The sequence below is a fragment of the Phyllobates terribilis genome, unplaced genomic scaffold, assembly GCF_046119375.1.
Source record: "Phyllobates terribilis strain yellow unplaced genomic scaffold, ASM4611937v1 Scaffold_271__1_contigs__length_2588678, whole genome shotgun sequence".
NCBI classification, from domain to species: Eukaryota; Metazoa; Chordata; class Amphibia; order Anura; family Dendrobatidae; genus Phyllobates; species Phyllobates terribilis.
The window spans coordinates 2,482,935-2,494,121 of record NW_027363031.1 but is presented as its reverse complement, the minus strand read 5'-3'; the positions used below and the strand labels follow the sequence as shown (position 1 = coordinate 2,494,121).

General features: G+C 47.1%; 1 long non-coding RNA gene across 1 annotated transcript in view; it reads right to left on the bottom strand.

Annotated features, from left to right (window-relative positions):
* Nucleotides 1–241: 241 nt before the first annotated feature.
* LOC141219422 (uncharacterized) overlaps nucleotides 242–11,187 on the bottom strand; it is a 28,076-nt gene continuing 17,130 nt past the window's right edge. The window contains exon 3 of the long non-coding RNA XR_012287898.1: nucleotides 242–606. This is a non-coding gene — a long non-coding RNA (uncharacterized lncRNA). The remainder of the gene's footprint in view (nucleotides 607–11,187) is intronic.

Here is an 11,187-nt window from a genome sequence, read left to right as displayed (position 1 = left end):
ACTCTGAGCATCGCGTAGGCCATGCTAATGGAGCTCAGCCAAACTCATCTGAAAATGGCCCATAAGCTTCTTGTAACCAAGAGGAGTCACACTGATGGCCCTCCATGCCGGGATGAGCCCTCTGTGCAACTCGGAGACCCTTGGACACATACGCACCCAATGGCTGCCAGACATGCCCCCCTACACAACACTTATTTTGTAAAGCATTCTGACTTTGCAGCATTTTCCCACAACACTATATCAGCGCTGGTCCCAGGTGTTGGCAGCTCCATTCTCACATAGGTGGCACTGGCAGAAGGAGATCCTGGACCAATGCAAATATGACAACTTTTCCATACTATTATGCTCTAGTTAAAAAAAAAAGGTAAGTTTCATCCATTTTTACTTTTAAACATAATAAAGCAACTTTTTCTTCTCAAGTTGGAGAAATAATGTTTCCTATAATGTCTCCAATTCCATTCCCAGCAGTTCTGCGCTCTCCAGCGCTTCTTTGCGCCTCCCCAGACGTAGTAAGCCGCGCGCCTGACTTTCCTGGACGTCGCTCCTCATTGCGGTGTTTGCCAGCGGTATAAGTGCAGAGCAGTCGCTGGACACATTAAACGCCTTCTGAAAGGGAAGAAAGAGAACGGCCATTATCCTTCCTAAAAGAAAGGGATGGTGGCAGAATTCTTTTAGATGTTTTAGCAAACTCTTTTGGATTTATGGGCAAAGTCTTTCCTACAAAACTGCAGAACTGATTTCTTGCAATTCTGCGAGTCTGATCATTCTATAAGGAAATCAACTAAGTGAGAAATATATTGTTTTATTATAGTTCTGTGAGTACAAATCATTCCATAGCCTTGGGTTCACCCTGGTATTACACACAAAGCAAATGGTTGGCTGCTGTAAGGGGTTGTGGGGTCAGTGTGTAACTGCAGACTTATAAATCCTCCAGCGCAGAGACTGTGCACTGTGCGGAGTCGCTGGTTTCTGACCCGGGGACGGCGGGGATATATGCATTATACATACTCCCGGGCAGAACCCGACTAGTGGGCGCAGCTCCGCTCCAGAGGGGACTTGTACACACCAGTCTTCTGATTTGGAAGTGACAGTCAGTTTTTTGCTATTTGTATATGGTCTCTCTGACCGAGCGCTCCACCCTCCAGCCTGTGGTGGATTTAATTGCAGCAGGATCCTAGCTACCCATAAATGCAGGCTTTAGCCTAGCAGAGGATTCACATTACATCAGTTCCCAGCAAACCGGAAAGTGCCTTGTCGTTGGCTGCTGGGTTTGCGTGAATTGGCCAAATTATGAGCTAAACATCTCCATTTTTTCTTATTATCTAAAGCAGTAATGACATTCAGATTCCATGTATTTCATGTTTCCATGCTTTAGTACTACAGAGTGCTACTTTGTCTTTATATCATGTGGCTTCTGCCACATAAACAGCACGGCCATGCCAGCCACACATCTCCTGGATGCTCACTATGGTTATAGTGATATACTGTACTGCTGCTCCCAGGGCTGCCATTGCTGGCCCTACACTGGAGTCTCTGGGCAATGGGGGGCCAGTGAAGGGATTGACAGAGAGGAGAGGCGGGGGACACGCGGATTAGTCGGGCAGCAGAGTTTAGGATAGATTGGAGGTGTGCGAGTGGTAGAAGGGAGACCACAGAGCAAGAGGTTGCAGTAGTCAAGGCAGGAGATGATGAGGGCGTGCACTAGTGTTTTTGCAGATTCGTGGTTGAGGAATGTGCGGATCCGGGAGATATTTTTTGAGTTGGAGTCGGAAGGAAGTGGAAAGGGCTTGGATATGTGGCTTAAAGGAGAGGTTAGAGTCCAGGGTTACCCTGAGGCAGCGGGCTTGCGGGACTAGGGAGATTGGGCAGCCATTGACTTTGATGGATAGGTCAGTTGGGGGGGGTTGAGTGAGACGGTGGAAAAATTATGAATTCAGTTTTGTCTATGTTAAGTTTTAGAAACCTGTCAGAGAAGAAGGATAAAATAGCAGACAGACATTGTGGGATTTTGGTTAGTAGGGAGGAGAAATCGGATCCAGAGAGGTAGATCTGTGTGTCATCAGCATAGAGGTGATACTGAAAGCCATGGGACCCTATGAGCTGTCCAAGGCCGAAGGTGTAGATGGAGAAGAGCAGGGGTCCTAGGACTGAACCTTGGGGGACACTGACAGATAGGGGGCGAGATGAGGAGGTGGTGTGTGAGTGGCAGACACTGAATGTCCGGTCAGTTAGGTATGAAGAGATCCAAGATAGGGCCAAGTCCGTGATGCCAAGAGATGAGAGTCTGTAGTAAGAGGGAATGGTCGACTGTGTCAAAGGCAGATGACAGGTCCAGGAGGAGGAGGACAGAGTAGTGTTGCCTGGATTTGGCAGTTAGTAGGTTGTTGGTGACTTAAGTCAGGGAAGTTTCAGTGGAGTGGTGCGGTCGGAAGCCAGATTGGAGGCGGTCAAAGAGGAGAAGTGGGAGGACAGTTCAGAATGGACGTGTTGTTCCAGTAGTTTTGAGCCATAGGGGAGAAGTGATATGCGGCAATAGCTAGACAGAGAGGATGGGTCAAGGGATGGCTTTTTGAGGATGGGTGTGATCGAGGCATGTTTGAAGCATGAGGGGAAGACACCAGTTGTTAGTGACAGGTTGAAAAGGTGGGTTAGGGTTGGGATGAGAATAGTGTTAAGGCTAGGGATGAGTTGGGACGGGACTGGGTCAAGTTTGCAGGTGGTGAGGTGTGGTTTGGAGAGTAAAGAGGAGAGTTGATTGTCTGTAATGGTGGAGAAGCTGGTTTTGGAGGAGGATGGTTGAGTAGGTGTGAGGAGGGGCTGTGGGGACTTTAGTCAAAAGATTTGTCTGATAGTGTCAACCTTCTGCTTGAAGAATGTGGCAAAGTCTTCGGCTGAGATGAGAGGAGATGAAGGAGGCGCTGGGGGACGGAGGAGAGAACTGAAAGTTTTGAATAGCTGTTTACGGTTGTGAGACAGGGATGATATGAGAGATGAGAAGTATGATTGTTTTGCTGCAGTAAGTGTGGACTTGAAGGTAGTGAGGGACTGTTAGAATGCAATGAAGTGCTCGCTGGAGTGGGACCTTTTCCATTTTCACTCAGCAACCCTGGAGGCCCTTCGCAGTTCTTTAGTCAGGTTGGTGTGCCAGGGTTGCCGGTTGAATGGGCGAGCTGTGATAAGTGTCAGGGGGCGACCAATTTGAGAGCTGCAGCTATTGAGGTGTTATATAAAGTGGCAGCAGCATTGCATTGTGTAATGAACTTATGCCTGTGAGAGGGAGAAGGGATTCAGAGATTGAGTGTAGGTCAAGGTGTTTGAGATTTCTGTGAGGGTGTGCAAGTTTGTGGAGTGTGGCTTGTGTACCTGGAGAGGAGAGGTAAGAGAATGTAAGTTGTGGTCAGAAAGAGGGAGAGGTGAGCTTGAGAGGTTAGATAGGGAACAGAGGAGGGTGAAGATGAGGTCCAGTGTGTGGCCATCTTTGTGAGTGAGGGCTGAAGACCATTGAGCAAGGCTGAAGGAGGAAGTGAGGAATAGAAGCTTCGAGACAGATGAGTGGGAAGTGTCAATGGGGATGTTGAAGTCACCCATGATGATAGTGGGGATGTCATCGGAAAGGAAATTAAGCAGCCAGGTCGTTGAAGTGGTCAAAGAAGGTGGTGGCTAGTCCTGAGGAGCAGTAAACGACGGCCAGTTGGAGGGGGGCGTAGATGAGCACACAGTGTACTTCAAAGGAGGGAAGAGTAATGGAGGGTGGCAGTGGGATATGGGTGAAGGAGCAGTTGCCTGACAGGACAAAACCTACTCCTCCACCATGCTTGAAATTGGAGCGGGGTGTGTGAGAAAGATGGAATCCACCGTAAGAAAGTGCAGCTGGGGACGCCGTGTCAGAGGTGGTGAGCCAGGTATCGGTGATGCCGATGAAGGAGAGTTTGTTAGTAATGAAAAGATCATGGATGTAGGAAAGTTTGTTGCACACGGAGCGAGCATTGCATAGAGCTCCTGTTAGTGGGACTGGGGAGGCGGGGGCTGGGCGGATGGGAATAAGTTTAGAATGGTTGCGAGAGTTTGTGACAGATCGTGGATAGGAGGTGGAAGTGACTATATGATAGAAACACCCAACAGTGACAGCATTCTAAAAACTGCACCCCTCAAGGTGCTCAAAACAGCATTCAAGAAGTTTATTAACCCTTCAGGTGCTTCACAGGAATTTTTGGAATGTGGAAGAAAAAAATGAACATTTAACATTTTTCACAAAAATGATCTTTTAGCCCCAAATTTTTTATTTTCACAAGGGTAAGAGGAGAAAATGGACCCCAAAACTTGTTGTGCAATTTCTCCTGAGTACGCCGATACCTGATATGTGGGGAAAAACCACTGTTTGCGTGCACGGCAGGGTTCAAAAGGGAAGGAGCACCGTGTGACTTTTTGAACGCAAAATTGGCAGGAATCGAGAGCGGACGCCATGTCGCATTTGGAGAGCCCCTGATGCACCTAAACAGTGGACATCCCCCACAAGTGACCCCATTTTGGAAACTAGACCCCCCCCAAGGATTTTATCAAGGGGTTGTTGTAGATCGGCTCACTTGGTTGCATATAGCGGTACACAGGAACATTGTCTCTTTAAATCTTCTGCTGGGTTTATTAAGAATGCTGCATAAACCACAGCACAGATAGCAAAAACAAACACGGCCTTCCTGGCCTAACAGGAAAAACAAAACATAACGTATGGCACAGTCCTTGTTGCTACGAGTATCCGCCCGCTTCAGGAACAAACAACTCAAGGTTTGTCTTTCCTTCACATGACAAAACAGCTCAGAGCTTTCACCTCCAAACCCACCCTACACACAAATGCTCTAAAAGGCTGGGATTTTATCCTCTGACCTCCTTCCTTTCTACAGGTGTTTAACCACCTTAGAACTAAAGATGGCTGAGTAACCCCTTCGTGTGCTGGAACCTTTTTCCTATATTTAATTACTGGAGCTCCCAGTCTCAGTGTTACACATCTTCCCTCCAGTACTTTGCCAGTGACTTTGTCACAGGGTATAGTGAACATTTTGAACCCAGAGGTACGACACAGAACACAGAGTTTGATAACATTATGTCATCATATTGAATATGTTGTCATTAGTCTTAAGCGCAAGTGCTCGCTACTTGAGTTTGCATCAGGTACTCAGGTATGAAACAAGTATCGCGGGGGCTCGAGTGACATGCTCAAGTCCCCGCCTCGCATGTTTCACGGTTTCTAGACACTCGAAAAAACAACAACAAAAAAAAAACATGCAGGGATTGCCGATGCATAGCAGGCAATCCCCATGTGTTTTTTTCTTTTGGCTGTATAACAGCCGTGAAACATATGGGGCAGAGACTCGAGCATGTCACCTGAGCACCTGCGATACTCAGTGCATACCCGGCACCCGATGCATACTCAAGTAGCGAGCACTTGCTCTCAAGACTAGTCACCATATCGTCATCATTTTTTTTTTTTTTTCTTTACTTTTGAAAACATCCCAACCTCAACACAACCCTAACCCTAAAACAACCCTAAGGCCAGGGCCCCATTATCAGTATTTGGTCAGTATTGTTTCTCAGGAGTGGGAGACAAAACCAGGAGAGGAACAATCAGAGAAAAGGTAGAATAGAAACAAGTCACCAACTCTGCATTTATCACCCACTCCTGGTTTTGGTTCCCACTCCTGAGAAAAATACTGACCAAATGCTGACCAGATACTGATAATGAGGCCGTGGTCTAACCGTAACTCTAATGCTAGAGCTTATTTTTTACGCTGTTCCTCGTGCGGTATAAGTGATTAGACGACTTTATTCTTCGGGTTGGTGCGATTACAACGATACCAGATTCATATTCATAAAAGACGCTTTTTTTGTAAAGACTAGTTTTTGCATCCCATATTTTGATAGCTATAATTTTTCCATATTTCGGCCGAGAGAGTCATGTCAGGGCTTGTTTTTTGCGGGACAAGTTGACGGTTTTATTGGTATCATTTTCGGGCACGTGACATTTTTTGATCGCTTTCTACTCCTATTTTTGGGAGGCAGAACAAACAAAAATCAACAATTCAGGAATTGTTTTTTTACGCTGTTCCACGTGTGGTAAAATTGATAAGGTCGCTTTATTCTTCGGGTCAGTACATTTACTGCTATACTACATCTATATAGTTTTTTTAGGTTTTGGCGCTTTTACACAATAAAAATGCATCTGAATTGATGATATTTCGCTAACGAGGAATTGGTCGTCACATTCCAGGTTCTGTTCATCATACTTATCTGAATAAATACCAGTGACAGGCGGCTGGATATTAATACAAGAGCTTTTTTGATATAGAGGTTTTTAAAATTAGTGGCTCCTCTCAATCCTTATATATTTATTATTGTTTTAAAGAAATTATATACACATTTTTTATTGTTCATATATGCACTGTAGCACTTTCATTAGCGTATGGAAAGTATGATCAATTGTTATTCACTTTGTGTCGTTTACTTTTAGTTCACAATCATATAAAGTACAGACCAAAAGTTTGGACACACCTCATTTAAAGATTTTTCTGTATTTTCATGACTATGAAAATTGTACATTCACTCTGAAGGCATCAAAACTATGTATTAACACATGTGGAATTATATACTTAACAAAAAAGTGTGAAACAACTGAAAATATGTCTTATATTCTAGGTTCTTCAAAGTAGCCACCTTTTGCTTTGATGACTGCTTTGCACACTCTTGGCATTCTCTTGATGAGCTTCATCTTTTGGTCTGTACTGTATATCTATAGTAAATCTAGCAGTAATACCATTCAGGAGATATAGATATACATGTATACACTCGTTTTGTGAATAACTTTTTGTGCAGCACCACAGCAGCAGGTATACAGGTATAGGGAGCTCACATCTAATGATAGTGTTACAGTGATATTATAGCTGGGCCTTAACGGGAATCTGTCAGCAGGTTTTTGCTATGTAATCTGACAGCAGCATGATGTAGGGACAGAGACCCTGATTCCAGCGATGTGCCACTTACTGGGTGCAGCAATTGTGATAGAATCACACTTTTCTCTGTAGCAGAGCTCAGATGTTGAGCCCTGTATAACCCTGAACACACCATTGATTGGCAGCTTTCTATGTACACTGTATATTGACAGAAAGCCGCTAACCAGTGATGGCGGTGTGGTTGGACTAGGAGACACGAGACACCTAGTCTTGTAGTGACAACGTCCTGCTGATAAAATACTGATTGTATTAAAACAGCAAAACACACCCAGTAATTGACACATCACTGGAATCAGACTCTCTACCCTTAACCTGCTGAAAGATTAAGAATAACTGGTTCCCGAGAAGCATCGAAAATCTACTTCACAGTCAGGATCCAGCACCCGCTCAATAGTGCACATTTTCATCAGGCAGGTGTCGTCAGGGCACCTACGAGATCTGCAGCAGTCGTACAGCTGTATTACACAGTCCCGCTGCTGGAGGAGCTATTCCTGATCCTGGCAGGTTAACCCCTTATACCCCACCGTCAGTAGCAACCACAGCATCTAGATGGTTTGGACAGAAGGAGAGGGAGATACGATTACAGGGCAGATGAGTTTCTATAGAAGTTGGGGTCCTAACAGTGACCCCCATGACTGACATCTTACTGCTCCTATTAGACCTTGACTGAAGAAAGGTCTATTAGGACATCGGTCAAAGTAATGTCACCTGCTCTGCAGCTATTAGAAATACCTAGGTCTGATTACTTTCCCATTTGCAGAATGTGATTTTGCGCTGCACCTACAGCAGCACTGTTTCACCATCATCATCAGTGACAGGACCTCCAGCCTTTCCTGAGATTGATCAGTGGAGGAAGAAGCTTTCAGTTCCTTGTTCCACCATTCAGTTCACCCGTATGTCTCTGCTAACAGCTGATTGGACTGGTTAGTGCCACCAGCTGTGACATGCCACTGCCGCCTTGCACTGTGTGCAGGCACAGGAGGCTGAAGGAGGAGGGTCTGGCAGAAACTGGGTGTGGTGTTAGTTGTGACTTCATGACTAGTCTCCGAACAGAACACGAAAAGACTAGTCAGGATGTGACCAGGTCCTCCAAGATCAGGAGTGAGGCTGGTCACATGCTGAAGTATAGTATGTAGAATGCTGACAGTGAGTATATTACAAGGGGGCAGCATTCTGCAACTTAGACACACACATTGAAAAGTATAAAAGCTCGGACAACCCCTTTAAAGAGGTATTCCTATTTTGGTAACACACACCATACACTTTTTGCACATAATGGTCCTAAGCCCAGAAGTAGCAGAATTCTCTACACTTGTCTCCATTAGTAGCAATGATATCACTCGATGCCTCGTAGACCTCCAGCTGAGAAATTGTCATTTCTCATTACACAAAACTTCATTTATGGACATCTATGGTGATTTCTATGCCTGTGTGGATTGGATTGGCTGTTACCGACATCTGGTGAGAATTTCATGGCAATAGCACCTTTAGAAATATATTTACTGATGACAGCTTCTCTCAGAAGAAAAGGATTGGGCATGCTGCTATCCAATATGCCTGATCTTTCCATCCCAGACATGAAGAAACACCATACAAGTTAGGTGGTGAATATGAGCAGGCTTGGTCCACATCCACCCAGTGAGTGTGAGCATTGTTACCGGGAGTTCACACTAATAAATCCCTTGTGCATTTGCAATGTGATCTACGAGCAGAGATTCATGGCTGACCCTATGATTCCCGCTGCAGGTTTAGGCTCTGTGCACACAGCGCCTTTATCAGGCCGGTACGCTCCACAACCCGTCTGAAGAACAACCACCCAATAAATAGATAGAATGACCATATACCCTGCAATGTAATCCGCCTCGCTGTGCACATGGTCAGTCCTTTAACCGTTTCACGTTTATGAAGAGGCCACACGGTTAGAAGTGACCGCTCCGTTCTCCAGGCGGTTTCTGCTCGGAGTTCTCCCTGTCTCGGTTTCTGCAGCTTCTTCCTGTAGTAAAGATGAGCGGGTCGCCGGCATCTACAAGACGTGGTGCGCACAGACCCTTATACTTATATCCAGAACACTGAGGACCACGGGAGCATTTTTCTTGCACACGTGAAGATCACGGAGGTGTGAATGAGACCCCACTCGTATCCAAGGTGCGGAGCTTCGAACAGTCATCGTTTCTGGGGCGTCACCGGCAGATCTCTTCTAGGAGATCACAGTGGATCTGGAGATCTCCAGCATTTCTCCATCTTTATGTCTCACTATATTGTGGCTGATATCAGCGACTCCACCCTTATAAATGTACAGAGGCCACAGGTGCAACACACCTGACCCCCTGACCACAACACCCCGGACCCCCTGACCACCAGGGCACAACACCCCAGACCCCCTGACCACCAGGCGGTCACTATGGGGGCTAATGGACTATGTTACTGGCGGAGAAAAGGATTTCTATAGAATCAGTAGGAAACACCCTGAAGGTTTCTCTTTGCGGCTTTTCTCCAGGATTTTCCTCACCCGTCATTTATCGCTTCTCATTATTGCCAGAATCCCAGTGGGTGAGGACGATCCCGGACAGCGCCCTCAATAGTGAAGTGCACCGAGGAACGCTGCAGACAATCAGTAGCTATAGATCGGCTGCAGACATCACATTCTATATGTAGGTATGGGCTGAGTGTGGGATGGAAATACTGAACAGCCCCTGCTGATCCCCCCCTAGTCCTCCATGCTGCTGGTCGGGTCCCACCAGGCTCCTTTCCCAGTACTGTTGGCATGTGACTGCTGCAGCCAATTCAGTGGCCATACCTGCTACCACCACTACTTGAATGGGAAAGGCACGAGCCAACAATGGAAGAAGAGAAGAAAGTAGCGGGGACCCGGTCAGCAGGACGGAGGAATGGAGGGGGGGTGGATATCAGCAGCACGGAGGAATGGAGGGGGTATATCAGCAGCAGCACAGAGGAATGAAGGGGGGGGTATCAGCAGCACGGAGGAATGGAGGGGGGGATATCAGCAGCACGGAGGAATGGAGGGGGGATATCAGCAGCAGCACGGAGGAATGGAGGGGGGATATCAGCAGCAGCACGGAGGAATGGAGGGGGGAATATCAGCAGCAGCACGGAGGAATGGAGGGGGATATCAGCAGCAGCACGGAGGAATGGAGGGGGAGATATCAGCAGCAGCACGAAGGAATAGAGGGGGGATAGCAGCAGCACGGAGGAATGGAAGGGGGGATAGCAGCAGCACGGAGGAATGGAGGGGGGGTATCAGCAGCACGGAGGAATGGAGGGGGGATAGCAGCAGCAAGGAGGAATGGAGGGGGGGATAGCAGCAGCACGGAGGAATGGAGGGGGGATAGCAGCAGCACGGAGGAATGGAGGGGGGGATAGCAGCAGCACGGAGGAATGGAGGGGGGGATAGCAGCAGCACGGAGGAATGGAGGGGGGGATAGAAGTAGCACGGAGGAATGGAGGGGGGGATATCAGCAGCACGGAGGAATGGAAGGGGGATATCAGCAGGGCGGAGGACTGAGGGGAGGGAGATCAGCAGCACGGAGGACTGTGGAGGGGGGGGGATCAGCAGGAGAGAAGGCGATGGGGAATATCTCATAGCACACTGGGACCTCACCAACACTAACATTAACGGCAGAAAATACCGTTGATAAAATATTCAGTTATCAGAAAATAATATAATAACATTGATACCCATCACTGGAGTGGACGTCCTTATGTGCCACGGCCACCGGGCCAGGAGGAACAGCAGGAGGGTCCTTCACCTCCTCGTGTCTATTACTCAGGGGCTACTCACATCTTATAGGGTCACATTGTAACCCGGAATATTAGGATCACAATGGCACAGAGCGACGCTGCAGCTAATCCCTGGTATATAACGATCACAATGGCACAGAGCGACGCTGCAGCTAATCCCTGGTATATAATGATCACAATGGCATAGAGCGACGCTGCAGCTAATCCCTGGTATATAACGATCACAATGGCACATAGCGACACTGCAGCTAATCCCTGGTATATAACGATCACAATGGCACAGAGCAACGCTGCAGCTAATCCCTGGTATATAACGATCGCAATGGCACAGAGCGACGCTGCAGCTAATCCCTGGTATATAACTATCACAATGGCACAGAGCGACACTGCAGCTAATCCCTGGTATATAACGATCACAATGGCACAG